This window comes from Palaemon carinicauda, chromosome 44, assembly GCF_036898095.1.
Source record: "Palaemon carinicauda isolate YSFRI2023 chromosome 44, ASM3689809v2, whole genome shotgun sequence".
NCBI classification, from domain to species: domain Eukaryota; kingdom Metazoa; phylum Arthropoda; class Malacostraca; order Decapoda; family Palaemonidae; genus Palaemon; species Palaemon carinicauda.
The window spans coordinates 54,070,627-54,097,258 of NC_090768.1; the positions used below are offsets into that span (position 1 = coordinate 54,070,627).

Consider the following 26,632-nt stretch of genomic DNA (forward strand, 5'->3'; position numbering starts at 1 on the left):
AAAGATCTGGGCCCCCTAATTTAAACACATGAGATTGAATTTATTAATTTGGGCCCTAAATCTGGCACCAAAACATGGGAAACTATTAACCATCCAGCATGCAAGGAAGGATGAAAACCCTGTAGTAGCAGTTTTACCAATGTTAAGGGAATTGAGGTATAGTACAGTAATAGTAGAAGACTAAAAACGATCCTGCCAAGGGCTAAAAGGAAACAGCAAAGGACCACCGATACTATGAACCCCCAAAAGCGTTATTCAAATATATACAAGGTCTGTCCTTTAATTAATTATACAGCTACAAGACATATATTTTAGATTTAAGAATATATGTCTATAAACCAGAGTTTTTTGAGAGAAGCCACATGAACTTGGAAGTTGCATAAAACACTTCAATGACATACCATAATCGAGTTTTCCATCAAGTAACAATAAAATGATAGCAAATAGGCAAGTAACAATGAAATTATAGCAAATAAGCTTTTCTACCATTAATCTATCACGCATTGTTGGAATTTCATAAAATAATCCAAGACCTATGATGCATAATAATTTTCACTAATTCTAATACTGTTCAGTAATAAAACTTAAACTCACCAGGGGTTAGTCAAGTTTCCTCTTCGAAGGTTGTTGATGTAGATGTCTATCAAATTTTTATTTATTAAACTTGCCATTCACCCTCACTCCACTGTCTTATCCCCCTTGCTACGGTAATGCATGACATCTCTACATTCTATGGTAATTGCCGTTTTACCCATCTAACCTAGGGGGATGTAAATTAGCTCAATAATAAGACGACAACATTACAGGCTCCTAATTAACTTTCTTAATAATAATTCTATTTAATAACAAAAAAGCGTAATCACCATCTTGAAATGGATTTAATTTATATTTCTCCATACTCGAGAAATTGTTTTGAATAAACTGGACTAAAATTTTTCTTATCCCAATCAACTTCATCCCCTTGAACTAAAGTGGGACTAGTCAAGGGGAAACTAGGATTTATGGGTAGTAGGTTAGCCTGGGCACCAGCCACCCGTTGAGATACTACTGCTAGCGAGTTATGAGGTTATATGACTGGCCAAACAGTTCTACATTGATCCTTCTCTCCGGTTACAGTTCACTTTCCCTCTGCCTACACTTACACCAAATAGTTTGGAATATTCTTTATGGACTCTCGTCTGTCCTCATACACCAGACAACACCGAGATCACCAGACAACACCGAAATTACCAAACAATTCTTCTTCACTACACTAATTGTTCAATGGCTACTTTCCTCTTGGTAAGGGTAGAAGAAATTCTTTAGCTATGGTAAGCAGCTCTTCTAAGAGGACACACCAAAATCAAACTATTGTTCTCTAGTCTTAGGTAGTGCCATAGCCTCTGTACCATGGTCTTCCACTGTCTTGGGTTAGAGATCTTGCTTGAAGGTACACTTGGGTACACTATTCCATCTAATTTCTCGTCCTCTTGTTTTGTTAAAAGTTTTTAAAGTTTATACAGGAATTATTTATTTAAACGTTACTGTTCTTGAAACATGTTTTTTCCTTGTTTCCTCTCCTCACTGGGCTATTTTCTATGTGAGGACCCCGCCTTATAGCATGCTGCTTTTCCAACAAGGGTTGTAGTTTAGCAAGTAATAATAATAACAATAATAGTTTTTTCATGAACACTAAGTAACTTACGAGGAATCTAACAGTAGTGAAAAACTCTGGTCATTTAGACATTCAATCTTATCAGGAATACTCTCAACTTCTGAGAGAAGATGAATTGAACCAGTTCCTTTATAATACACAAGACTTAAGAACTAAAAAAGCAGAGATACCTTCATGTGAGTTCGTAAAAAGGTACAACACCACACGTTCATCCCCTTGCAAACAAGTCAACAGTCCTATCGGAAACTCTGAACTTTCAGAACATTCACCCAAGATCCCAAGTTACAGAACTACTAGATTTTAGATGCTAGTTTCCATAGCAGGAAATAAATGGCAGTAGAAGCTCTGGCCCCCAAATTCAAACACATGGGATTGAATTTATGAATTTTGGCCACAAGAAATGGCACAGAGTTATGGGAGATCATTCAGCCTCCAACATGCTAGTACAGATGAAAACCCTGCACCCAAGGGATGAAAAGACATTACAAAGGAGCAGTAACAGCATGAACCCCTATCGGGTTATTCAAATATATAAGATAGGGTCTGTACTATAGTCAATTATAGAGACAAGGCCTTTATTTATCTATTTTTTTTTTCTTTTAATAATAAATGCCAATAAGAGTTTTTGGTGAGAAGAAGTAATATGAAAATCAGGGAAGTTTCATAAAATACAACAATGACTACACCTAATTTTCCCATCAAGTAATAATAAAATGATAGCAAAGAATCTGTTCAAGCATTAACTTATTATGCATTATTGGAGTTTCATAAAATAATTCAAGACAATGCATAACTGATATTAATTTTAATACAAGTAACTAAACATATTTCAATGATCACCATGGTTTAATCTTTTTTCCCTCTCAGAAGGTTGTTCACACAGACTATTTTTTTCTTTCAAACTTACCAATCTCCATCACTCCACTGTTTCATTCGCCACAACAATAGTGCATGTCATCTCTGAATTCTATGGCAATTGCAGTTTTATCCATGCAACCTATGGAAATTAAATTATATCAATATTAAAATAACATTACAGGGTCCTCATTAACTTTCTTCGTAATAATTTATTTAATCCCATAACAAAACGGTAATCCTTACCTTGAAATAGGTTTAATTTCCCATCTTCCATACTCGACAAACTGCTTTTAAATAACTGAACAAAAGTCTTTTACCCCAATCAACTTCATCCTCTTGAACTAAATTGAGACTAGTCAATGGGTAACTAGGATACTAGTATTTTCATGAACACAAGGTAACTTATGAGGAATCTTAAAGGTACCTTCATGTGAATTTGTTAAGAGGTACTACACCACATATTCACTCCCCTTGTAGATAAGTTAAACAGTCCCATTGGAAACTCAACTTTCAGATCATTCACCCAAGATCTTAAGTTACAAAACCACTTGTAGGAGATGCTAGTCACCATAGCTGGGAATAAATGGCAATAGAAGCTGTGGCCCCTTAATTCAAACACACAGGATTGCATTTATCAATTTTTGTCACAATACCTGGCACTGTGGCGTGGGAGACCATTCAGCCTGTATGGTGCTAGTAGGAATGAAAACCCTGTTGTTGCAGTATTTTCAAGGAAGAGGGAATCAAAGCATAGTAGAACGCTAAAAAAAAATAAAAAAAAAAGAGAGAGAGAGAGAGAGAGAGAGAGAGAGAGAGAGAGAGAGAGAGAGAGAGAGAGAGAGAGAGCACCCAAAGGATGAAAGGATACTAGTTGAATCGATAGCATGAACCCCCCCAGCGTTACTCAAATTTATATGACAGGTTCTGTCCTAGACCATAGTAAAAAAGACAAAAGTCCTTTTGTTCACACCAAAGAATAGAACCCTTAGGAAATTCATCAGTTGGTTTGACCAGAGCTTCAAAAACTTTCTTATCACATTTTAATAAAAATTTGTATTTTTTTCTAACTATACAGACCAAAGTTCTTTCATATGAGAATTGATTTGAGCACAATTGTAATTCACAGTTAAAATGTACGAAAAGTTGGCAATAGATGGTAGTTAGCGGCTAGCAAGGGCAGGCTCTGCCTCCTTTACCAGTAGACTAAACAGTCACATTGATTGCATCTGGGACTTTAGGGGTAAGGTAAAGGTGGGAAGTTCAAAGGACTCGGGTTTGTAGTAAGGGAAAATACAAATAATTTTAAATTTTTCATTTGTTCTTATACAAATACAAACCACCTTCTTTCAACAAGACTCAAAGGTAGGTAGAAGTCCATATTAAACTAGCTGGTTATAATACTGGGATAGCTATGCTTAGACCGGATAAGGTGCGGAGCGTAGCCTCCTAGACATCTCAAGGATAAAGCAATTAAAGCTGTTATACTGTACAAGAAAATCTTGAAAACAAACAGTGAATCTTTTGGGGCAAAATCAAATTAACAAATGGGTTTTATCTGGACGTATTTCATCCTCCCCCTCGTAAAAGGATCATGGAATGAACACTTCATTTTAACAGGAATAGAAATGCTGCTAGCTATCAGTCAAGTTTTAACTATTGTCTATTCAGCAACAGTAAACATGGGGTTCCAACTGCTATACCTAAAAGGAAGGGAAAAAGAGGAAAGGGGTCAGGCCCATTCACTCATCTTAGGCTTACACTTTAAGTTTCATTTTAAAACGAGATACTTTTAGGTCCTGTAAAGAAGCCGAAGTCAGTACACTACTTGATGAGCAGCAATCCCTGATTCTAGTGAAAATTCATTCAGAGGATTGCGTGTGCATTCCCGCAATTAATGCACAGTAAAGGTTTTTAAAGGAAGTCTGACGAATCCATACTCTGTCTAAATTTTAAGCACTAGGTTTTTCTTGAAGGCTCGAGTAGCACCACCTATGATCTCGGTACTCATTGGTGTGCACCCTAGCTTGGTCTTATGCATTTGGGATTTAGGGCGTAAAGCTCAAATGTTAAAGAACAGGTTCTGTAACCTAGAGCCTTAGTCCCCTTATGGGTCACCAAACTAATACTCCAGGTCATTAGTTATATCACTAATCAAAGAAACTGTAAATTATGAAAATCTGAAATCAGTGATTAACACACTGAGTTTTGCTACAAAGTCGGGAACCAATGCTAGAAGGACCAGTCTCCAGTACTCAGAGTGAAAGAACAAATACTAAAAATTTTAAAACAAATTTTTATTTTTCCAAACTATACAAAACAGGTCATTTACAGTATATGGGTTACTCGTAGTCTTGTTTTCTCTACGACCAGACGATAAAAGAAAAAGGGTTTAATTGCATTCTTTAAGTTGCAAAGCCATCACTGTGTATGGTGTAAGACACCTGTACATGATGCTATCCACTCTCTCCTGGTCAAAGACTTGTGGGACAGAAGTATAGACTCCCAACTCAGACTGGGGTTCCATTATTGAAGTAGGGTAGAAGGTTTCTTACCCTCCTTTACCTCTAAAGGCTTGTGAAGGGACATCACCTGAACAGATCATCATTCTATGCTCTAATGACTGCAATTCATTCGAGATAAGATATCTTGTGCCTATTATTCATTCCCATTGAACCACTCTCTGGACCACCCATGGGACTTTTCCGGGAGGATATCTCTACCTGGTTGGATTGTGGACATATGATTTATCGTCATTGCAAGGGGGGGGGGTAGGGGGTATAATCTGAGATTTGTTGTAAACTCTATAATAGCAGCGCCTAGAGCTTTCTCTGGCTGAACGATAATCCTGACCGAATCATGGCCGGTTTCTGTTTTTGTCCTACTCTAATAGGCATGGAAGGAGAGTACAAATTAAAAAAAATGCATAGTTTTGGATAGCTTTGGGGGGACCCCTTTAGTTAAAAGGAAACCATGCTCGTGAAAATTTGTTGAGGATTGAAAACTCTCATCTTCCAACAAGGTTGCTTCATGACCAAGGAGAAAAGCTGTCTCAACTCAAGGGTCCCTCCACAATGTCTCTTTGAAAAAGCATGTTTATTCTTTACTATCATGGTTATTGTCCCAAGACCTTGCTCACGGCAAGAATCTTTATCAAGTACCAGCTCAAGATCTCCCACTGTATAGTCGACACTAATCTGAATACTATGGGCAACGTCTATTGTAAATAAAGTTTCAGGGAATTTACAACATGAAAAACTAAAGGGAGGCTCTTGCAAAATAGCAGGAGATTAGTCTCCAACTCCTGTTGGGATTAGACAGTAAAAATCTTGTTTCCTGTGACAAGAAAAAAAACTATCCCATGGGAGGAAATCTACTCCCTACAGAACTTGCATGGTAACTCTCTTAAACATCTTTCGTCTAGGCAAGTAGGACAAACAGGATTTGTATTTATGTCTGTCCAGCTCATAAGGATGCCATAAAGATTGCTATCCCCTTCTGGATAAAAATGTAAATACAGAGATTTCCTGGACATAAAGCACTCGGCTGTAACTCACAGATAATACAAGTCATGAGCCCTAAACACTAAATGGGTAAGATTTTAATGCAAGAGGCTCGATTGTAGAGCATAAACTCATCACTTCACAAACAGCAGAGTTGTGGGGCAGGTAATGCACGCAAGAGTCCTCTTGCTACATGAATATGGTTGCCTAGTAACCAAGCATGGTGCAATCAAACCAATTTTCTTTGACTGGCCGGTCATATAAAACACAACTAGGAGTAACCCTATGTAAAGGACTCTTTAGTTTGTAAAGTATCTGCATAGGAATAAAAACAAATTCTTTGCATGGCCTACACTAATACAAGCAGCATTAGCTTTCTAGGTGGCAGATTGATTTGGAGTTTTCAGGCATCAGGACATCCAAGGTCATTGATGCAAATATAATTTATTATAAATGGAGAACAGGTAATTAAATTCTCCATAACTGATAATAAAATATTGGGCCTCGCATTTGCTAAAATGTCAGCCCATAAAGGATGTCTACCATTCAAATCTCCTAGTAAGATAAAAGGTTGAGGGAGTTGTTAATTCACCTCTACTAAATTATCATACAACATGTCATCATTTGGAGGTACGTAAATAAAGCACTTTGTGTATTTTCTCCCTATATCTTTATGTATAATCACTGCCTGCAGAGGTGTATAGGAGACTTCCACTATGGCTCACTGCTTGTTGATCATATGGTGTCCTATAGCTAACATACTCTCAAGGACAAGGGGTATTAGCATCAAGCTTGCTCTCATATAGACATACAGTTATAGGGGTGTCCTCATGAATGAGGCATAAAAGTTCTTCATATTTTCCCCTTAAACCCTGACAATTCTATTGCAAAAATCAAGAAAAAACTTAAGGTTTATTTCTGGAAGACATCTTGGATGAGGTCTTCCCACTGGCAGTTTTTTATTTAACATTATTTCCTCCAGGCTTCTTTAAAGGGGTTCAAGATGCAAGCTTCCTCTTTTCTGTCCACACTACAATTTGTAACATTTGATTTATGACATTTACAGTTTACACAAATGGTCACTGCAAGGGAGCACTAACATTACAAACCCCCACAATGTTAACCATCAAATACATTGGTCCAAGGGAATTATTATTATTATTACCTGCTAAGCTACAACCCTAGTAGGAAAAGGAGGGTGCTCTAAGCCTAGGGGGCCCAACAGGGAAAATAGCCTAGTCAGGAAAGGACACAAGGAAAAAAATGTTTCAAGAAAAGTAACAGCATTGAAATAAATATTTCCTTTATAAACAATTGAAACTATTAACAAAACAAGGAGAGAAATTAGATAGAATAGTGCCCAAGCGTACCCTGAAGCAGGAGAACTCAAACCCAAGACAGTAGAAGACCATGGTACAGATGCTATGGCACAAACCAAGACTAGAGAACAATGGTTTGATTTTAGTGTCCTCCTAGAAGAGCTCATTAGATATGAAATGGTATCCACACACTTAAAGTTGCTCTTAGAGTGCTTAACATTCAAGCTACAACCACCACTTTCCTCTCAATCAAGTTGTCTAAATGAGTGGGTTAAGGTTACAGGAAAGAGGATTTTGCAGCAGAAGGGTCTAAAGTACAGTAAATAAAGAAATGCGAGGCTCTACCGGAGTATCTCTTAATCTGTAATTCACTGTTCACCATCAAGAACCCTTACTGAATATAATACTAGAAACACTATAGACAAAACTTTAACAAGTCTTAAGTTTGGGTTTGAAATAGACAGGTTACCTAAAAAGCTAAAGAAATAGAGAGCTTATGGAGCTCACCAGTATCAAATCAAGATTCATTAAGTGCTGGATTGGAGTTCCAGGCTGGGGTTTATCATCGTCATCATCCATGCTATTATGAACTAGCCTTTCCTATGGATTTCCCTCTTAAGTAAATAAAAGTTGACTTGTTGTGCTTTGAACTTTAATTTGGTTGGTAAGCATAGAATATTACTTGTCCATAAAAGGAACAGGGGTGCCTTCGCACTCCTCATATCAGTTATGCAAATCACAATAACGTACCCTACACTAGAGAGAGAATGTGGATCACAATTGCCTAGAAAAAACCCAAGAACATCTAAATGGCAGTTATTAACAAATTAAGAAGACATTTTTAAATGTTTAGCACTTTAAAAAACCTGAATTTTAACAATCTGAAGTTGACAGTCTGAAAAGAAAGTAAGTGTCACTTGAAAAGGCAGACCTGTTTCAATGTTTAGCACTAAGAAAAATGTTATTTTTATAATAAAATAAATTTTTGAATATACTTCCACGGTGATTATATAAGCTGCAACTCTGTTGCTCGACAGAAAACTCTACGTTAAAAATCCGCCAGCGATCGCAATGCAGGTAGGGGGTGTACTTCAACAGCGCCATCTGTCGTGCAGGTACTCGGTACTCAATGTAAACACAGAACTCAATTTTCTCCTCGGTCCACTGGGTCTCTATTGGGGAGGAAGGGAGGGTCCTTTAATATATAATCACCGGGTAAGTATATTCAAAAATTTATTTTATTATAAAAATAAAATTTTTCAATATTAAACTTAGGCGGTGATTATATAAGCTGATTCACACCCAGGGGGGTGGGTAGAGACCAGCAATAATTGTTTACAATATTATGAGCTAAGGATTTTTTATTTCATTTTAGCAGTTATTCAAAATAACAAACATAAAATAAATAAGTACCTGGTAAGGAAGTCGACTTGAACAATTACTCTGCCTTTTTAAGTACGTCTTCCTTACGGAGCCTCGCGATCCTCTTAGGATGCTGAGCGACCCCTAGGATCTGAAGTATCAAGGGTTGCAACCCATACAACAGGACCTCATCAAAACCTCTAATCTAGGCGCTTCTCAAGAAATGACTTTGACCACCCGCCAAATCAAGTAGGATGCGAAAGGCTTCTTAGCCTTCCGAACAACCCAAAAACAATATTAAAACATTTCAAGAGAAAGATTAAAAAGGTTAAGGAATTAGGGAATTGTAGTGGTTGAGCCCTCACCCACTACTGCACTCGTTGCTACGAATGGTCCCAGAGTGTAGCAGTTCTCGTAATGCTTTTCCAATAGGTTGCGTCCATTATACTTTGCAGAGATCTATTTTGTTTAAAGGCCACGGAAGTTGCGACAGCTCTAACTTCGTGTGTCCTTACCTTCAGCAAAGCTTGGACTTCCTCATTCAGCTGGGAATGAGCTTCTCGTATTAACAGTCTGATAAAATAGGATAAAGCATTCTTTGACATAGGCAAAGATGGTTTCTTAACATAACACCATAAAGCTTCAGACGGGCCTCGTAAAGGTTTAGTTCGTTTTAAATAGAACTTAAGAGCTCTTACAGGACATAAGACTCTTTCTAGTTCATTTCCAACCATACAATAAGTTTGGAATATCGAACGATATTGGCCAAGGCCGAGAAGGCAGCTCGTTTTTGGCTAGAAAACCAAGTTGTAGAACATGTAGCCGTTTCGGATGAGAATCCGATGTTCTTGCTGAAGGCATGAATCTCACTGACTCTTTTAGCTGTGGCTAAGCATACCAGGAAAAGAGTCTTTAAGGTGAGATCTTTCAGGGAGGCTGATTGTAGCGGTTCGAACCTGTCTGACATAAGGAATCTTAGTACCACGTCTAAATTCCAACCAGGTGTAACCCAACGACGCTCCTTCGCCGTCTCAAAAGACTTAAGGAGGTCCTGTAGATCTTTATTGTTGGAAAGATCTAAGCCTCTGTGACGGAAGACTGATGCCAACATGCTTCTGTAACCCTTGATAGTGGGAGCTGAAAGAGATCGTTCTTTCCTCAGATATAAGAGGAAGTCAGCTATTTGAGTTACAGAGGTACTGGTCGAGGATACGGATACTGACTTGCACCAGTTTCGGAAGATTTCCCACTTCGATTGGTAGACTCTAAGGGTGGATGTTCTCCTTGCTCTAGCAATCGCTCTGGCTGCCTCCTTCGAAAAGCCTCTAGCTCTCGAGAGTCTTTCGATAGTCTGAAGGCAGTCAGACGAAGAGCGTGGAGGCCTTGGTGTACCTTCTTTACGCGTGGCTGACGTAGAAGGTCCACCCTTAGGGGAAGTGTTCTGGGAACGTCTACTAGCCATCGAAGTACCTCGGTGAACCATTCTCTCGCGGGCCAGAGGGAAGCAACTAGAGTCAACCTTGTCCCTTCGTGAGAGGCGAACTTCTGCAGTACCTTGTTGACAATCTTGAACGGAGGGAATGCATATAGATCTAGATGTGACCAATCTAGTAGAAAGGCATTTATATGAACTGCTGCTGGGTCCGGGATTGGTGAGCAAAATATTGGGAGCCTCTTGGTCATCGAGGTTGCGAAGAGATCTATGGTTGGCTGGCCCCAGGTGGCCCAAAGTCTCTTGCATACATCCTTGTGGAGGGTCCATTCTGTTGGAATTATTTGTCACTTCCGACTGAGACAATCTGCCATGACATTCAAGTTGCCTTGGATGAACCTCGTTACTAGTGATATGTCTAGACCTTTTGACCAGGTGAGGAGGTCCCTTGCGATCTCGTACAACGTCAGAGAGTAGGTCCCTCCTTGCTTGGAGATGTACGCCAAAGCCGTGGTGTTGTCCGAGTTCACCTCCACCACTTTGCCTTGAAGGAGAGACCTAAAGCTTTTCCAGGTCAGACGTACTGCCAGTAGCTCCTTGCAGTTGAAATGCATTGTCCTTTGACTCGAGTTCCATAATCCCGAGCATTCCCGACCGTCTAAATGTCGCACCCCAGCCTACGTCCGATGCGTCCGAGAAGAGAACGTGGTTGGGAGTCTGAACAGTCAGGGGAAGACCCTCTCTAAGGTTGATATAGTCCTTTCACCAAGTCAGACAAGACTTCATCTCTCCGGAAACCGGGATCGAGACCGCTTCTAGCGTCTTGTCCTTTTTCCAGTGAAAAGCTAGATGGTATAGAGGAGGACGGAGGTGTAGTCTACCTAGTGACACAAATTGATCCACGGATGACAGTGTCCCTACCAGACTCATCCACAGCCTGACTGAGCAGCGTTCCTTCTTCAGCATCTTCTGGATGGATAGCAGGGCTGGGGGCTGATCGTCTTGTTCAGCAACGTCCTCATCAGAGGGTTCCTCATCCGAAACTGATGAGGAAACGGCAACGGAGTGGGCAACGTCTGACTCGCTGAATCCGGTCGCACTGGTGGATGCGTGACGGAGCCGGACGCAATATCATGGAACTGCTGCACAGTCTGTGAACTGTCAACAACTATGGGTGCGCGAGGAAGTACAGCGTCAACCCGAAACTGTCTAGACCGTCTGGGTTGTGCAGTCAACACCCTACCGGGTTGCTGAGGTTGACGCACTGCGTCACAACAAGTCACCTCTGCTGGTTGTTGAACGTCCTGAACGTCAACAACCACCTCCGAGCGTCGCTTAACGTCAACGTGCGACTGGCAACCCACACTGGGTCGCATCGGTGGAGGAACCACCTCAAATGGCAGACGCGAGAAGGTTACCTCAGCGTCAACAGGGCGCTCAACCGACCGGTTGGAAGGTTGTTGGCCAGAAGGAGGAACCACCTCAACTGGCAGACGCGAGTAGGTTACCTCAGCGTCAACAGGGCGCACAACCGACCGGTTGGAAGGTTGTTGGCCAGAGGGTTCTTCTCCGCATTTAAGTCCTCTATCAAGGACGCAAGCTTGGACTGCATGGCTTGCAGCAAAGCCCATTTAGGGTCTACTGGAGCAGGTGTGGCAACAGACGGGGTTAGCGACTGAGGCGGAACCGTTTACCATCCCTGAAAGCCTTGTTATGTGTGACATAATAGTACAGCAAAACTTCAAAGGCTTGACAAAAGCTGAGAAGTTGACCTGTAAACAACTGGAGCGTCTCCTGGCTAGGCGCCAGGGCGAGTCTACCAGAATTGAGAAGTCTATCTGGGCAGAGGCATGAACTCCCAAGCCGAGAACTTCTCTCGTGTCATATCAGACTCTCGCTCTATAAGCCAGTTTAAAAGAAGGGAAATCAAAGGCTGTATCCCTAAAAACTCCTCCTGGTGCAAAAACCAGTCGCCTAGCCAACGTAACGCTCTCTAGGAGAGCGAGAGAGCACTAGTTTAAAAAACAACGGCTTCGAAGTAGCTAGGCCTAGTGAAAGTTCTGACATTTAGGCGAACGAGGAGCAGCAGTTACAAGATCCGGATGAAGATCCTTAAAAAAAATCATCATGATTTAAATAAAGTCCATAGGAGGCTAAGCAGCTTAAGGCTCCTCTCCATCTGACAGAGTCCTCAAGGGAATATCAGTAGGAGGGAGAACAGCAACTTCCTCATCTACAGGAACCTTGTCCGATAAAAGCTAGGTTACCTCAGTGAGTCTCTCACTGGAGCATTAGTAGCAGACCAGAAGGCAACGTCATGTAACTGCTTGACAGTCTGTGAACTGTCAACAACTGAACTGTCAACCACAACAGGTGCGTGAGGACGTACAGTGTCCACTTGAGACTGCTTTGACTGTCTAGACTGAGTAGTCAAAACAACTCTAGAATGCGGAGGTTGACACACCGCGTCAAAACAAAACAACTTACACTGTTGTTGTACCTCGCGAACGTCAACGGAAGGTTCCGTGCGTTGCTGAACGTTAACATGCGGCTGGCAGGGTACACTGGAACGCATGGGTGGCGGGACTCTCTCAGCTGGAGTGCGGCAGAAGGTCGCCTCAGCGTCCACAGGACGCACAACCGTGGTTGGTTGTAGGCTAGAGGTTGGTGTCAACCTTCTCCGCACGAAAGTCCTGCATCAATGACGTTAACTGAGACTGCATGGTCTGCAGCAAAGACCCCTTAGGGTCTACAAGAGCAGGTGCGGCAACAGACGGTGTGACTGCCTGATGCGGTACCGCTTTGCCTCTCTTAGGAGGTGAGCAGTCGTCGGAAGACTGCAGCGAGTCCGAACTGACCCAGTGGCTACAACTGGGCCGTTGGACTAGCGCGGAAGGGACCGACTTGCGCCTAATAAGCCGCGAGACCTTGGTCCATGGTTTCTTACGAGAAACCTCTTCCGCAGACAAGAAATAAATGGGCTCTCTCGTCTTTGTGTGGGTGGGGCGATCTTGGGTAGATACGCCCGAAACCACGGAGGGAAAAAACGTCTGTTCGTTGATCAAGGCCTCTCGAACCCATAAGTCGTTCGACATTACTTCTCCCCTGGGCTTGGGAGCTTGCAAGAGGTCCCGGACTAGGTGAACGACAGGCACGAACAGACGAACCCTCGGACGCAACACTGTAACACTTTGCGCATATCACTTTATCGATTTTCTGTTTTGCACTTATTTCACTGAAATCGAAACTTTTACTGATTTCTACCTGAAACACGCAAATCTACCCTTCATTAAAAGGTAGTAATTGTGAAATCAGTCGTATAATGCAGCTCATTAATACTAGCAAAAAACAGAAAACATATATAAAGATAAAAAATTTAGTGGCTGGGAAAGAGACTAAACACTAGTTCAAATAAACTACGTTTACAATCTCTCACCGCACATAGCCTGGGGACAAGAATAAAACCCTAGAAACGTTTTACCTTCCTCCCCGTACAGAGACTAGGGACGAGAGTAACACGAGAACAACGTTACCCGCTTGAACGGAACGTTTTCTCTCCTCTCTCTCCCTCCGTCTCTATCTCTCTCTCTCTCTCTTTCTCTCTTGATTTCGCACCTGAGAGAAGAGCCCAATTATATATCGTCAAAAAAACATGTTATTTGACTAAAGGAAAAAAACTGAAAGGTTTTCCAAATAAAAAGTTCCTTTAATTCAGAATTTAAAACATTTAAGCTAAGAAAGAATGAACAAAACGTCAGAATCGATTTACTCTTACTGCAAAGTGAAACCGTGATACACTCTCTCTCTATCGTAACGATAGAGCGCATGTTGAACGTCCTGACCGTCAACAACTGCGTAGTCTAAAAAACTAAACGTTAGTTCATCTTTGAAAACAGTACGAAGACTATCAAAGAAATTCTTTCATAAAACATTAAATTTAAAAAGTTTTAAATTCTTTAAAGGCTAAATACGATATAACGGGCTCAACGTTGATTAACTTCGGTTCCAAGTTAGGACCGCCTACTATCAGGAAAGGTCGCATATAAACAAAACATAAAAATTTATTTTTATATGTTTATAATAAATGGAAAGTTAATCGAAGAGGCCTAATAAAGGCGGAGAGATATAAAATATATAGATTTATAACGTGTTAAGCAAAATTACTAAAAACCTAAACACACTTCCGTCTAAGGGAAGGGTCGGCCATTTAAAAGTGAAAGAGAGTCCATACTCTCTTTGTCACCATAATTACATCTATCCAAAACGAGTTCAAGTTTTGAGATGAAGATAAAACACCTGCACAGCGAAAGCTCAAAACTAGAATAGTGTACTTCACCAAGTAGTTGTGAAAACAAATCCAGTTAGTAACAGCGAATTAGTAGGTCTTGCCGGTAGCCCGACAGAGAGAAAATTGAGTTCTGTGTTTACATTGAGTACTGAGTACCTGCACGACAGATGGCACTGTTGAAGTACACCCCCTACCTGCATTGCGATCGCTGGCGGATTTTTAACGTAGAGTTTTCTGTCGAGCAACAGAGTTGCAGCTTATATAATCAGCGGCTAAGTTTAATATTGAAAAACCTGAATTTTAACAATCTAAAGTTGACAGAATGAAAAGAAAGTAAGTGTCGCTTGAAAAGGCCACCAGTGGTTGCTATTATCAGCTAGATTTCCACAACACTTTAAAGGAATAAAAGTGAGAAATTTTTTAGTTTCAAGGATAAATGTCAATAAAACCAGAGTTTTTGGAGAGAAGCAATATGAACATTGAGGAAGTTTCATAAAACACCGTAATGATCTACCAAATTTAATTTTTCCCATAAGAAATAAAATGATAAATAAGTATAGACCAACTCACCTGGGGTTAATCTTGCTTCCTCTTCAAAGGTTGATCATATTGGCATCTTCCTTGCTCGGACGCTCCACTATGGTAATGCATGTCATCTCTGTTCTGGTATATCAAGCCATTGCAGTTTTATACAAGTAACCTAGGGGGATGTTAATTAAGTTAGCAATATAACAACAACAATGATTCTTCACTAACTTTCTTCATAATTCTATTTAATCTGATAACAAAACTTGAGAGTAACCATCATAAAGTAGGTTTAATTTCTTACCCTCCATAATGAAAAATTTCTTTAAATAACAAGATATTTTTTTATAAGGACGGGACAAAAGTCTTTTACTCCCTATAAAATTCATCCTCTTCAACCAAATAATTAGTCAAGGGAAAGCTAGGATATTGGTATTTTCATGAACACAATTTAACTTGTGAAGAATAGTAATACTGTGGAAAACTATTCATTTGGACATTCCATCTAATCAGGAATACTCCTAGCTTCTAAAAAAAAAATGATTAATTATGCTACTGTAGTTCATTTATAATACCCCAGACTGGAGCACAGAAAAATGCGATACCTTCATGGAACCTAGTGAGGGGTACTACCCCATATACTCACCCATTTGCAAAAACGTTAAAACTGTCCCATCAGAAACTGACCTCTCAGAACATTCATCCAAACTCAAAAGGTGCAAAACCACTAGATGTAAACAATAGTCACAATGGCAATAGAAGATCTGGCCCCCTAATTCAAAAACATGAGATTGAATTTATTCATTTGGGCTCCTAAATCTGGCTGCAAGGAAGGGGAGACCATTTGCCATCCAGCATGCAAGGAAGCATGAAAACCTTGCAGGACCCTGCAGTTGCAGTTTTACAAATGAAAAAGGAATAGAGGTATAGAACAGTAATAGTAGAAGACTAAAAACGATCCTGACAAGGGCTAAAAGGAAACTGCAAAGGACCGCAGATACCATGAACCCCCAAAAGCGTTATTCAAATATATACAAGGTCTGTTCTTTAATCAATTATACAGATACAAGACATTTTAGATTTAAGAATATAAGTCTATAAAACCAGAGTTTTTTGAGAGAAGCCATATGAACTTCATGGAAGTTACATAAAACACAACAATGACATACCATACTTGAGTTTTCCATCAAGTAACAATAAAATGATAGCAAATAGGCAAGTAACAATGAAATTATAGCAAATAAGCTGTTCTACAATCAATCCATCATGCATTGTTGGAATTTCATAAAATAATGCAAGATTTATGATGCAAAATAATTCTTACTTATTCTAATAATGTACAGTGATAAAACTTGATGCTCACCTGGGATTAGTCGGGTTTCCTCTTCGAAGGTTGTTGATGTATATGTCTATCAAATTTTTATTTATTAAACTTGCCATTCACCCTCACTCCACTGTCTTATCCCCCTTGCTACGGTAATGCATGACATCTCTACATTCTATAGTAATTGCCGTTTTACCCATCTAACCTAAGGGGATGTAAATTACGTCAATAAGACGACAACATTACAAGCTCCTAATTAACTTTCTTAATAATAATTCTATTTAATCACAAAAAAGTGTAATCACCATCTTGAAATGGATTTAATTTCCATTTCTCCATACTCGAGAAATTGTTTTGAATAAACTGTACTAAAGTTTTTTTTATCCCGATCAACTTCATTCCCTTGAACTAAATTGGGACTAGTCAAGGGGAAACTAAGATTTATAGGTAGTAGGTTAGCCTGGGCACCAGCCACCCGATGAGATACTACCGCTAGCGAGTTATGAGGTTATATGACTGGCCAGACAGTTCTACATTGATCCTTCTCTCCGGTTACAGTTCACTTTCCCTCTGCCTACACTTACACCAAATAGTTTGGAATATTCTTTACGGACTCTCGTCTGTCCTCATACACCAAACAACACCGAGATTACCAAACAATTCTTCTTCACTACACTGTAATTGTTCAATGGCTACTTTCCTCTTGGTAAGGGTAGAAGAAATTCTTTAGCTATGGTAAGCAGCTCTTCTAAGAGGACACACCAAAATCAAACTGTTGTTCTCTAGTCTTAGGTAGTGCCATAGCCTCTGTACCATGGTCTTCCACTGTCTTTGGTTAGAGATCTTGCTTGAAGGTACACTTGGGTACACTATTCCATCTAATTTCTCGTCCTCTTGTCTTGTTAAAAGTTTTTAAAGTTTATACAGGAATTATTTATTTAAACGTTACTGTTCTTGAAACATGTTTTTTCCTTGTTTCCTTTCCTGACTGGGATATTTTCCATGTGAGGACCCTGCCTTATAGCATGCTGCTTTTCCAACAAGGGTTGTAGCTTAGCAAGTAATAATAATAACAATAATAGTTTTTTCATGAAAACTAAGAAACTTACGAGGAATCTAACAGTAGTGAAAAACTCTGGTCATTTAGACATTCAATCTTATCAGGAATACTCCCACCTTCTGAGAAAAAGTGAATTAAACCAGTTCCTTTATAATACACAGGACTTAAGAACTGAAAAAGCAGAGATACCTTCATGCGAGTTCGTAAAAAGGTACGACACCACACATTCATCCCCTTGCAAATAGGTTAACAGTCCTATCGGAAACTCTGAACTTTCAGAACATTCACCCAAGATCCAAAGTTACAGAACTACTAGATTTTAGATGCTAGTTTCCATAGCAGGAAATAAATGGAAATGGAAGCTCTGGTCCCCAAATTCAAACACAAGGGATTGAATTTATGAATTTTGGCCATAAGAAATGGCACAGAGATATGGGAGACCATTCAGCCTCCATCATGCTAGTATGGACGAAAACCCTGCACCCAAGGGATGAAAAGACATTACAAAGGAGCAGTGACAGCATGAACCCCTATCGGGTTATTCAAATATATAAGATAAGGTCTGTACTATAGCCAATTATAGAGACAAGGACTATTTATTATTTTTTTTTAATAATCAATGTCAATAAGAGTGTTTTTGGAGAGAAGAAGTAATATGAAAATCAGGGAAGTTTCAAAAAATACAACAATGACAACACCTAATTTTCCCATCAAGTAAAAATAAAATGATAGCAAAGAATCTGTTCATGTATTAAGATATTATGCATTATTGGAGTTTCATAAAATGATTCATGACAATGCATAATTTATATTAATTTTAATACTGTACAGTAACTAAACATATTTCAATAATCACCATGGTTTAATCTTGTTTCCTCTCTGAAGGTTGTTCACACAGACTATATTTTTTTTCTTTTAAACTTGCCAATCTCCATCACTCCACTGTTTCATCCGCCACTACAGTAGCGCATGTCATCTCCGAGTTCTATGGCAATTGCAGTTTTATCCATGCAACCTAGGGAAATTATGACAATATTAAAATAACATTACAGGGTCCTCATTAACTTTCTTCGTAATAATTTATTTAATCCCATCATAAAACAGTAATCCTTATCTTGAAATAGGTTTAATTTCCCATCTTCCATACTCGACAAACTGCTTTTAAATAACTGAACAAAAGTCTTTTACCCCAATCAACTTCATCCTCTTGAACTAAATTGAGACTAGTCAATGGGTAACTAGGATACTAGTATTTTCATGAACACAAGGTAACTTATGAGGAATCTTAAAGGTACCTTCATGTGAATTTGTTAAGAGGTACTACACCACATATTCACTCCCCTTGTAAATAAGTTAAACAGTCCCATTGGAAACTCAACTTACAGATCATTCACCCAAGATCTTAAGTTACAAAACCACTTGTAGGAGATGCTAGTCACCATAGCTGGGAATAAATGGCAATAGAAGCTGTGGCCCCTTAATTCAAACACACAGGATTGCATTTATCAATTTTGGTCAGAAGACCTGGCACTGTGGCGTGGGAGACCATTCAGCCCGTAAGGTGCTAGTAGGAATGAAAACCTTGTCGTTGCAGTATTTTCAGGGAAGAGGGAATCAAAGCATAGTAGAATGCTTAAAAAAAAAAAAAAAAAAAAAAAAAAAAAAAAAAATAAAATAAAATAAACCCAAAGGATGAAAGGATACTAGTTGAATTGATAGCATGAACCCCCACAGTGTTACTCAAATTTATATGACAGGTTCTGTCCTATACCATAGTAGAAAAATTAAAGTCCTATTGTTCAAACCAAAGAATTAAACCCTTAGGAAATTCATCCGTTGGTTTGACCAGAGCTTCAAAAACTTTCATATCACATTTTAATATCAATTTGTATTTTTTCCTAACTATACAGACCAAAGTTCTTTCATATGAGAATTGATTTGAGCACAATTGTAATTCACAGTTAAAATGTACGAAAAGTTGCCAATAGTTGGTAGTTAGCGGCCAGCAAGGGCAGGCTCTGCCTCCTTTACCAGTAGACTAAACAGTCCCATTGATTGCATCTGGGACTTTAGGGGTGAGGTAAAGGTGGGAAGTTCAAAGGACTCGGGTTTGTAGTTAGGGAAAATACAAATAATTTTAAATTTTTCATTTTTTCTTATACAAATACAAACCACCTTCTTTTAACAAGACTCAAAGGTAGGTAGAAGTCCATATTAAACTAGCTGGTTATAATACTGGGATAGCTATGCTTAGACCGGATAAGGTGCGGAGCGTAGCCTCCTAGACATCTCAAGGATAAAGCAATTAAAGCTGTTATACTGTACAAGAAAATCTTGAAAACAGTGAATCTGTTGGGGCAAAATCAAATTAACAAATGGGTTTTATCTGGACGTATTCATCCTCCCCCTCGTAAAAGGATCATGGAATGAACACTTCATTTTAACAGGAATAGAAATGCTGCTAGCTATCAGTCAAGTTTTAACTATCGTCTATTCAGCAACAGTAAACATGGGGTTCCAACTGCTATACCTAAAAGGAAGGGAAAAAGAGAGGAAAGGGGTCAGGCCATTCACTCATCTTAGGCTTACACTGTAAGCCTAAGACGTGATACTTTTAGGTCCTGTAAAGAAGCGGAACTCAGTACACTATTTGACGAGCAGCAATCCCAGATCCTAGTGAAAATTCATTCAGAGGATTGCGAGTGCATTCTTGCAAATAATCATAGTAAAGGTTGTTAAAGGAGACTATTCCATACTCCATCTAAAATTTGAGCCTCAGGTTTTTCTCAAAGGCTCGTGTAGCACCACCTATGATCTCGGTACTCATTGGTGTGCACCATAGCTTGGTCTTATGCGTTTGGGATTTAGGGCGTAAAGCTCAAATGTTAAAGAACAGCTTCTGTAGCCTAGAGCCTTAGTCCCCTTATGGGTCACCAAACTAATACTCCAGGTCATTAGTTATATCACTAATTAAAGAAACTGTAAATTATGAAAATCTGAAATCAGTGATTAACACACTGAGTTTTGCTACAAAGTCGGGAACCAATGCTAGAAGGACCAGTCTCCAGTACTCATTGGGAAAGAACAAATACTAAAAAATTTTTAAAAATTTTTATCTTTCCAAACTATACAAACCAGGTCATTTACAGTATATGGGTTACTCGTAGTCTTGTTTTCTCTACGACCAGACGATAAAAGAAAAACGGTTTAATTGCATTCTTGAAGTTGCAAAGCCATCACTGTGTATGGTGTAAGACACCTGCACATGATGCTATCCACTCTCTCCTGGTCAAAGACTTGTGGGACAGAAGTATAGACTCCCAACTCAGACTGGGGTTCCATATCGAAGTAGGGTAGAAGGTTTCTTACCCTCCTTTACCTCTAAAGGCTTGTGAAGGGATGTCACCTGAACAGATCATCATTCTATGCTCTAATGACTGCAATTCATTCGAGATAAGATATCTTGTGCCTATTATTCATTCCCATTGAACCACTCTCTGGACCACCCATGAGACTTTTCAGGGAGGATGTCTCTACCTGGTTGGATTGTGGACATATGATTTATCGTCATTGCAAGGGGGGGGGGAGGGTAGGGGGGTATAATCTGATATTTGTTGTAAACTCCATAATGGCAGCGCGTAGAGCTTTCTCTGGCTGAACGATAATCCTGACCGAATCATGGCCGGTTTCTGTTTTTGTCCTACTCTAATAGGCATGGAAGGAGAGTATAAATTAAAAAAAATGCATAGTTTTGGATAGCTTTGGGGGGACCCCTTTAGTTAAAAATTTGTTGAGGATTGCAAACTCTCATCTTCCAACAAGGTTGCTTCATGACCAAGGAGAAAAGCTGTCTCAACTCAAGGGTCCCTCCACAATGTCTCTTTGAAAAAGCATGTTTATTCTTCACTATCATGGTTATTGTCCCGAGACCTTGCTCAAGGCAAGAATCTTTATCAAGTACCAGCTCAAGATCTCCCACTGTATAGTCGACACTAATCTGAATATTATGGGCAACGTCTATTGTAAATAAAGTTTTAGGGATTTTACAACATGAAAAACTAAAGGGAGGCTCTTGCAAAATAGCAGGAGATTAGTCTCCAATTCCTGCTGGTTGAATTGAATATAGGATTTAGGCATTAAGCCAAGCACTGGGGCATCAAAGGCCATTCAGCGCTATATAATGAAAATCATTCAATCATATCTGTACACTCACACCATTTAGTATCATTTTAACCTTTAATACAAATCTTAACACTTTCATACAATAAAATCTAGATGTGAAATAAATAGGGATTAAAAGGGTAAAATAAATAAATAAATTAATAAAATCAATTATAGCTCATAATATAACCCAATACTTTGTACAAATTTTCTCAAGTTCAGGGTATTACAGTTTTCCCCCAGTATATCTCTTAAATGTTTGTCCTGGAGTAAATGTGTCCTCCTCTGAAGATTAAAAACAGGACAATCGACTAAAATGTGTTTAACATCCATTGTCACTTGACAGGTATTACAAAGAGGGGCCTGTCTCCCTTCCCCACTCTTCATTAAATAATTGTGCGTTGCATGTGTATGGCCAATACGCAGCCTAGTTAAAATAATGGTATCCCTTCTACTTGTAGAATTACAAGATGACCATTTATCCACCAATGGGTGGATTTGTTTCAATTTTGTATTGGTGGTCAGTTCAGACCATCGGGCTTGCCACTTATTTTTACAGTAAAGATGAATCTCACTTTTAAGATCTTTGTAAGGAATACTCAAGGGGGATGGATTACTTAGCCCTGAAGCTTCCTTTGCTGCCTTATCTACTTGTTCATTCCCATCCACCCCAACATGGGCAGGGACCCAACAGAAGTGAACACTGATACTCTTCCTAGACTGCAGAAGTACTAACCAGTCCTGCACCTCTTGTACTAGATGATGGCCTGGCATAATTTGTTTTAATGAGAGTAAAACACTATTGCAATCCGTAAAAATTGTATAAAAACTATTTTGGTTGCCATTTTTAAAAATATGTTGGACTGCGAGAATTATTGCGTACAGCTCAGCAGTAAAAATTGAACAAGAGGATGGGAGTTTCCTTCTAATAACAATATCCCCCACCACAGCTGCACTTCCAACTCCTGCAGCCGATTTGGAGCCATCTGTAAAAACATGTTTCCCATGATGTTGAGCAGCATGATTTAAAAACTCACTTTTCATTACCCTACTAGGTAAGGTATTTTTCCCTCCTGCCGTAAAACATACTTTAACAGGTGGATTACACCAAGGAGGAGACTTGGGATATCCTACCTCTGCTATCTGTGCTGTTAACAAGCCTACTTCTCTAGCATCGTTTTTCAGCTGTACTTCCAAAGGCTTAGGCACTCTAGATCTATTAGGAGCCCGATCTAAAGGCGCCCTAACATATTTACAGTTAGGATTGTTTCTCACAGCAAGGGACCTAGCTAAAAACCTCAAACTCAACTCCTCTCTGCGAATGGAAAGGGGAGGTATGCCAGAATCAACATAGAGACTGTCAATGGGAGATGTTCTGTAAGCACCTGTGCAGATGCGAAGCCCAGCATTGTGAACAATATCAAGTTTTCCAAGTAAAGTCTTTGTAGCTGACCCATATATTTGGCATGCATAGTCTAACTTGCTCAGACACAAAGATGTATAAATTCTAAGCAAAGTTGTTCTATCAGCACCCCAATCAAAATGCGATATCACTCTCAGAATGTTCAGTGACTTCTTAACCCTGATAGATAGGTCATTTATATGGGGACCAAATGTCATTTTCTTGTCGAAAATGACTCCAAGAAACTTGACACTATCCTCATATGGCAAAATACAATCATTTAAGAAAAGGGTGGGGATCTCTTCCCTTTTACGAGTACGAGTAAAGCGAATGGCTTTGGTCTTCTGAGGAGAAAACATGAATCCACGAGAATTTGCCCATGCGGAAGCAGCATTTATTGCAATTTGAAGATTTTGGCATGCTTGAAGTGCAGATGATCCACTACAATAAATTGCAAAGTCATCGACAAATAGTGATCCTTGTATGCCAGGAGGTATGTGACTAATGAGACTATTAATAGCTACAGCAAACAAGGTCACACTCAATACGCTGCCTTGGGGGACACCTTCTTCTTGCATGTAGGATGAAGATAGTTCTGACCCTACTCTCACTTTAATTGAGCGGTTTGATAAAAATTCTTCAATAAAAGAGAACATATGTCCTCCTATACCCCACGAGGCCAATTGCTTTAAAATACCACCCCTCCAGGTGGTGTCATATGCCTTTTCGAGGTCAAAAAAGACACCCACCACCTGGTTTTGGTTAGAAAAAGCATTTGAAATTTCCCTTGATAACATCAGCAAAGGGTCTAGAGTACTTCGGTTCTTCCTAAAACCAAACTGTCTGTTAGATAAAAGATTTTTTGATTCTAGATACCACACAAGTCTGTTGTTGATCATTCTCTCAAATAGTTTGCATATGCAACTGGTCAAGGATATGGGCCTATAACTAGATGGCAGTTCTGGGTCTTTACCAGACTTGTGGCCTGGAATTACAATTGAAGTATGCCAGGAATCAGATGTATGGGAAGCCCATAGACCATTAAAGGTTTCTAATAAAAATTCCTTGGTATCCACTGGAAGATGTGATATCATTTCATACCGGATGCCATCCTCACCTGGGGCAGTTAAAGAAGAGCTGGAGATAGCATTTTGCATCTCCTCCATACTAAAAGGCAGGTTAAAAGCTTCAGTATTTGAAGAAGCAGGAGGAACAACAGATGTTGATGCTCTAATTTGTTGAAATGCTGGGGAATAGTTGTCAGCACTTGATACATGAGCAAAGTGCTTAGCAAGAACCTCTGCTACATCTTTGGGGTCAGATATATATCTATTATTTTCCCTTAATATTGGTAGAGGCTTAGGGACGAATTTACCTTGAAGTTTTCTAATCTTGTCCCATATTTCCTTTGAAGGAGTTTTGGTATTAATATTAGATATATATTTCTTCCAAGATGCTCTCTTTGCTTTTTTCAAAATTCTTTTTTGTTTGGCACAGGCTCTGAGATATGCTATTCTATCTGCTAAATAGTTGGTCCTCAAGTATCTTCTGAAGCAAGTTCGGGTCACTTTTCTTGCGTTGGCACATTCTTTACTCCACCAAGGAACTACAGAGCGATGAGGTAAACCGCATGTTTTAGGTATAAACTTGCTAGCATTATCATCAATAATATTTTCAAGATGTTGATAGGCATGCACTGGAGATGTAAATTCATCATATTCTTTATCAGTGTGTGAACAGTTTTCATAAGCTGCCCAGTCTGCCTCATCTATCTTCCATTTTGATGGACACTGAGAAGGAAGATTATGGACATAATTTAACATTATTGGCCAATGGTCACTGCCATGTAGGTGTTCATTTACTGACCAAAGGTAGTCCAATCGAATGGATGAGGAACAGATTGACAAATCAATGGCTGATGTAGAGTTGTGGACTACATCATACCTAGTTGGAGAACCATCATTCATTAGTATGACATCATTGTTGTCGATTAATTCTTCAACAAGATTACCCCATCTATCGCACACATTTCCACCCCATAAAGTATGCTTTGCATTAAAATCACCCATTAAAATAAAAGGGGCAGGAAGCTGATTGATCAAGTCTTGAAGGTCAGAAAGTCTAAGCCTTCTTGGATTACCAGCATGATCTAAGAGGAAAAGTTCTAAGGATGGTTCAATATATAGCGAGCATAAAGTAATTTTTTTCCCGATATGAGTTCTAACTGCACATGCCTGTAGTGGTGTATTGAGTGGGATTGTTTCAAATTTTACAGATTTGTGAATAATAAAACCTGTACCACCTTGAGCTCTTGCAGCTTGCAAAGGAGGGGATCTACAAAAATGATAATTGAGTCCAGGATTAAATGGTTTGTCACTGATCTTGGTTTCCTGTAGACAAATTACCTTCGTGTCTGTGTCCCTGGTTAAAGTTTTTATTTGCTCAATGCTAGTACTTAGACCTCTGCAATTCCACTGGATGATAGACATTATCTTTTGTTATTATTTTTCTTTGTCTCATTTGTCTTTTGGGACTTTTCAGATGAAGCCATATAAGGCCTGGAGATGGAAGGCTTTACTAGGCCACCACTCTTCTTTTCTTTCTTTCTAGGATCTTTATAAGAGTCAACCTTAGGATCATGAGCAGTAGGGCACTTACCTGACTTAGATGAAGGTGAGGATGATGGGGACCTTTTCCTCTTTGGAAGATCTTGTTTTCCAATATCCATCAAATCAGGTAGAGATTCTGCCTGAGACAATACATTTAAGGTGGTGGAAGCCACATTGGTTTCCTTGGAGGATTGCGCTAGAACTTCAACAGTTCGAGCACTTAACCCAGAAGGCTGGGCTACTACCTCTAGGGGAGATGCTCCTATCAGTGACAATACTTTTGGTGTATTGGAAACCATATTGACCTCTTTGGAGGTTTGTGCTCTGGCTTTTATAGGCGGAGCACTTGACCCAGATGGCTGGGCTACTACCACTAAGGGAGATGCACCTGACGGGCCAGGTGCTGCCACTGGTCCCCCTGTGGTAGTAAGGGGTAGTGGATTATAATCTTTTGTTGGCATCTTGACTGCGTGAGCAAAATTAAGTTGCCGATTGAGTAGATGCTTTGCATAACCTACACTTATATGTTCAGCATTTGCTTTCAAGATTGCAGCTTCTTCTTTCTTGTATTCTCTACATCTTTTATCATTTGATTTATGATGATCTTTACAGTTTGCACAGGTTGTATCTCTGTTGCATTGGCCATGTTCTAACAAAGAACAGTTAATACAGATCTTCGTATTATTGCAGTACCGGGAAGGGTGACCGTACTTGAAACAATTAAAGCATTGTAAAGGCCTAGGTTTATATTCTCGAACACGTACTCTTTCATTCTCAATAATTATATGATCTGGTATAACAGGGGTTTCAAATGTTAAAACTACCATGCTTGTTTGAGGGATCTTACTTACTTTCCAAACATTAGCAGGGCACATGTCCAGAATTTCCGGTTCTGAGAATTCATATAGATCTCTATCAAAAACTACTCCTTTACCATAGCTGAAGCTCATGTGTGGTTTAATATCCTTAATAGGATCAATTTCTGCAATCTTCATGCCACAAAGCATGTGAGCTTGAGTATCTGATTTTGCATTAATCAAAACAGATTGCTTACCGTATCTACTAATATCCTTACTTTTAATTAAACCAACTTTTTTTTGTATAAATTTACTAATCTTATAATAGTTATAATTATCCA

The 26,632-nt window shown here is 39.4% G+C and overlaps 1 long non-coding RNA gene across 1 annotated transcript in view; it reads right to left on the bottom strand.

Annotated features, from left to right (window-relative positions):
• Nucleotides 1-600: 600 nt before the first annotated feature.
• The window catches only part of LOC137634241 (uncharacterized), a 37,816-nt gene continuing 11,784 nt past the window's right edge, over nt 601-26,632 (bottom strand). The window contains exons 4-8 of the long non-coding RNA XR_011042490.1: nt 18,179-18,337; nt 16,302-16,467; nt 14,984-15,113; nt 2,562-2,651; nt 601-760 (exon numbers count right to left, since the gene is read on the bottom strand). This is a non-coding gene — a long non-coding RNA (uncharacterized lncRNA). The remainder of the gene's footprint in view (nt 761-2,561; nt 2,652-14,983; nt 15,114-16,301; nt 16,468-18,178; nt 18,338-26,632) is intronic.